Below are 5,031 nucleotides of genomic sequence, written 5' to 3' on the forward strand. Positions count from 1 at the left end.
AACTGAACTAGAACTGAACTAGAACTGAACTAGAACTGAACTAGAACTGAACTAGAACTGAACTAGAACTGAACTAGAACTGAACTAGAACTGAACTAAAACTGAAGTTGACTAGAATTGAATTGTATATTAAAGGGACAAACACATTTTTACTTCACATTTTAGTGAACCCTTTCAAAATAATATTGATAGAATAAATGTTAATCTTTTTAAAAGATCAACGACTTTGTGATAAGATTATTGAAGTTGAAAAACATAAATAGAAATTGTATTTAATCTTCAGCTTTGCTCAAACTTTTTTAAACTTTTTATAAAATCTTTTCTTGTTTTAGTTTATTGCGAAATTTAACATTCCACCTTTTGGTAGGTATTACTTTACTTCTGTAAGCAGTTTTTATTTTTCATTATTGATTATTATTTCCCGAGAAACAAAAACTTATGCCATATACGTATGTATGTATATTGCTTCTAAATGTAGCAGAAGTTTAAAAGCAAGCGAAATTTGTAAAGAGACTTTGTTACAAAAAAGCAGCATATACATATAATTAATTTTAAATGCACTTTTAATAGTTAAAGTGCGTGCGTTAAAATGTTGAAACACATAATTATAATTATAAATCTCATGAAGGAAGCAGCCAAAGTCTACAAAAATTTTTGCTCATTGTTGCAGCCAAAAAAAAACACGAAAGGAATACGACAACATAAAGATAAAGTTGGATTTGAATGTAAAGTTTAAGTTTTATGCTGCTACAACACGTCTTAAGTTATAAATTTTTAATAAAATTTACTTTTTTTTTCCTTTAAGAATAGACAGAAGAAGCGTAAGCAAAAGTTTCTTAAGACAAGGGAAACATTAAGAAAAAGCTTTTGCTCAATTGTTATTTTAAGCCTAAACAAAGGATGGAATTAAGGAGTAAAATGAAGTTTGGAGTAAAGAATAAAAATTGTATTCTATTGTTGAAGATATAATAAATTTATAAGATTTTAAAGTGTATGGAGCAGTGATTCTTAAATTGCTGTAAATGTAATGGTAAGTATTAAAAAAAATTAGTAAAAATTTAAGAATCTCGGTCTTTTGCTTCAAAATAGATTTTTTAATTTGAAAACTATGTTGAATTTTCCCACTTTACAATAAATTTTACTTTTCCTTTATTTTATAACATTTCCTTAAATCGTATACGTTTTATCCCTCTCGACTTAGTAGCGAATGACCCAAATTGAAAAGTTTTGTCGTCGTCCTTCTACTTTTATGTTATTAGATTAAAATGTATTTTTAGTTTTATATTTTTCGAAAAAAAAAATGTAACAAAACTTAACATAGAAACCTAAATTAACCATAAAAGGAAACGGAAGTCATACTTACAATGCACATAGTTAACGGTAGTTGAAAGATTGTCTACAAAAGAATGCAAAATTTAACATAGATCTTGTTTGGTATAGTTGAGCATACACTTGCAGAATTTTTTTTTAATTAAACCATAACAATTCTTGTATTTTTAATTGCATAATTTATCTAATTATTTATGAGCAAAACAAATGAAACAAAAGAATAAAATTAAAAAGCAGGACAATGTAAATTATGTAAGATAACATGTTCAGAGAAATTATCATTAATTTCCAGAATTTGTAATTGATTTAAATACTAATCTTCTTCTGGAGTAATTAAAATACCCAAAATGATTTTAGTAAAATCCTAATATTAAATATTTAATATTTATATCTAAAATACTAATTATTGAAAAAATTTAAATATGATTTACAGAAGCAGCCAGAAAACGCCCTTTTCCATACAAATGATTAAACATTAAAAAATTAAACCACAATTGTATGAGGACTTTTGTCCGAATGTGCAAATAATATTTGCTTACAATAGAAAGACAACTTTGTGTAAAATTTTTACTATAAATCAAATAATATTTTATTTTTTTAGTTTTTTTTTCACTCACACTTAAAAATGGTTGTCTTTCTCAATGCTCAACCATAAAATAAATGAATGTATTAAAGTTTGTTTTTTTATTTTGTTCATTTTGTTTTCTTTTTTTCTTGTAAATTTTCACCAAAATGCATTATTCAAAACTTTTCGCATTAAATAATCATCCATACACAGACAGAGTATTATTTTGAACACACAGCCACACTTGCAGTCATTTACAAAAATTCAACAGACATTTAAAGAGTTTTATACATTTAAAGATTTGTCTGTGTGGGTTTGTTCTGGGGTGTCTAACTGTCTGTCGTATTGCTTGTCTAAATAGTTCTAAGAGTAATCTCTTCTTTGCCCAACAACTATTGGATTTATAACACGCAGAGAAAATTAAGCTTGGATAAGTGTTGCGACAACAAAATATATAATTATATGGAGTATGTGTTAAAATGCTGCATTTTTTGTCATTGTACTGGATGAAAGTATGAAATTTTTAAATAAAAATTTAATTTTTCACCAAAATGTTGTACTAGAAAATTGCTACCCTACTTCACTCTGCCCAATGGATTTAAGGACGCATCCAGTTGAAGTAGCCCTGATATTGTAAGTTAGTAAGTTAGTTAGTTAGTTAGTTAGTTAGTTACTTATTTACTTATTTACTTACTTACTTACTAACTTACTTACCTACTTACTTACTTAATTAGCTATTTATCAATATTTTCTTTTTACGTATAGTTTTACATTAAAAAAAGTCTAACGAACTTTGAATTAAAATGCCGCAATATTAGCTTTTCATTTAAAGTACGCTTTAACACTTGCACGAATAAGTATAACGTATGCAATTTTGCCTCCTGCAGGGTATTTTTTCCTTTTTTGGTAGAAAAAAAAAACTTTTTCTATTTACTTTACTTCAGCTCTATAAATATTCGTTCGTTTTAATTTTTTTGTACAATTTTTTCCACTCATCTTTAATTCTGATAAAATTTTTCTTGTTTTTGCTCGTAGTAAAAAGTCAATAGCATCGACATTTGGCGCTCATTGATAATTAAACTGTGACTGTCACATTTTGCCATTTGCACTTCATTAAAGATTTGTGGCTTTGGCTATATGACTACCATTGCTCTGACTTGCTTCTTTCTTTTTCAAGTTTCTGCAAAACGAGAGGCTGCTCTCGATGTTTAATGGAGTTTTTAGTATGTTCTTTTTTTATTTTCTGGTTAAATTATATCTTCTGTTACTGCTGCTTCTGCTAGAGCAATAAAATGATTTAATACAAAAAAAAAAATGCAGAAAAAGACATGAAATCTATTTCCTGCTGGATAATTTTTGTGATATTAGTCGTTATAAAATTAAAATTAATTAAAGTGGAATATTTAGCTTATAGGAGGTATTAGAAGGTTAATGATCTTTATGAATTGAAGAGCTGCTGATTTACTAATTCGAACTACATGAATTTCATTTTGAAAAATAATAAATAATAAATTGTTTTTAAACCATAAAATATTCGAGGCTCCAGGTTCAAATTTTTACAGAAACTTTTATTCATGGTTTCCTTACTTCATCAACATCTATTTGATTGGCTCTTTTGTGAAATGCAATAAATGCTATGAAAATTAAAAAAAAAAATTATGCAACAAACGTAATGGCCTTCATCACTAAAAACTACCGGAAGAAAAACATGCAATGAAATCTAGATTAATGAAAATGTAAAAATATAATTAATAAGTATGTCAATATGATGCCAATTATGAAGCATACTTATGCAACGTATTTAAATACACGTAGACACCAATACACTTGCCATACATAAACTTACATACAAATACAATGCAGCTTTTTAACGCAGGGACCTATAAATTGTGCATGCAACAGGAACAGCAACAACAAAATGTATGACAAATTACCAATTAAGTGTTGAAAAAATGATTTTTAATAAGTCTATATAATGTTACACATACAATATTAAAAAAATTTAAAGAGAAAAAACTCAAAAGGATTTTAATTAAGTACGTGAGTATGTATACATAATCTATACATAAGAGTATGTGTGAAATCAATATAAAATTGCATGCCAAGACATGTAACTGTTGATCTCATGTGAGCCTTGTATGTATGTTAGATTGTGTGTGAGTGTCCATAGTATAGATTGAATGAACTTAAAAGCCAATAATTGGAAAATTAATTGAATTAAATTGACAGTAAGGCGATATCAACAATAAACTATGCCAGTGTAAGTGTACATATATGTGTATTCTGCTCTATTAGTTGTTGTAAATGTTTTTGTTTTGTTAATATATGCGAGTGTGTTTGTTTATATGTAAAAATATGTAAATTTCTAGATATAAATGTGTGTAATCAGCAGGAGAAAATATACATAATTGTTCATATTGTCTACACTTTATAGTCCTTCTGTCTACAATACATTATTATACATTTTTACATTTATACAAAAATGAAATTCATAGATTTTTCATAATACAGTTTTTGCACACTACACAATTAAATGGAATCGTTTTAAGTATCAAAATATTAAAAAAATTTATATACTTATTAAAATATATAGACCAAAAACATATAAATTTGATATCAATATCCCATAATTCAGCTTTTAATGAATGAATTAACCTATTCGATTAGTAAAGTGCTAAATATGTTTAGACTGCATAACTTTTTCTATTCTATAATTTACGCACTGCCGAGAACTACATTTGTTTTTTTTTAATTTTCACCATTTTGTATATTCATCTCTAATGAAAATAGAGTAAAAAACATTTGTTTTATTTGCAAACAATAAAAATATTTTTTTTAAATAAAAAAAATGATTTGCAAATAATTATTTTTTTAATATAAATTCAATTATGCTTAAATGAAATAATTTAATGTAATTGTTAACAAAGTGTTATTTTAATGTAAATGTATTCAATAAATTAAATAGTGTTTTATCAATAAGTTGTTAATTCAGTTCTAGTTCAGCTCTAGTGCAGTACTAGTTCAGTTCTAGTTCTAGTTCAGTTCTAGTTCAGTTCTAGTTCAGTTCTAGTTCAGTTCTAGTTCAGTTCTAGTTCAGTTCAAGTTCAGTTTTAGTTCAGTTCTAGTTCAGTTCTAGT

This window comes from Lucilia cuprina, chromosome 2, assembly GCF_022045245.1.
Source record: "Lucilia cuprina isolate Lc7/37 chromosome 2, ASM2204524v1, whole genome shotgun sequence".
Taxonomy (NCBI): domain Eukaryota; kingdom Metazoa; phylum Arthropoda; class Insecta; order Diptera; family Calliphoridae; genus Lucilia; species Lucilia cuprina.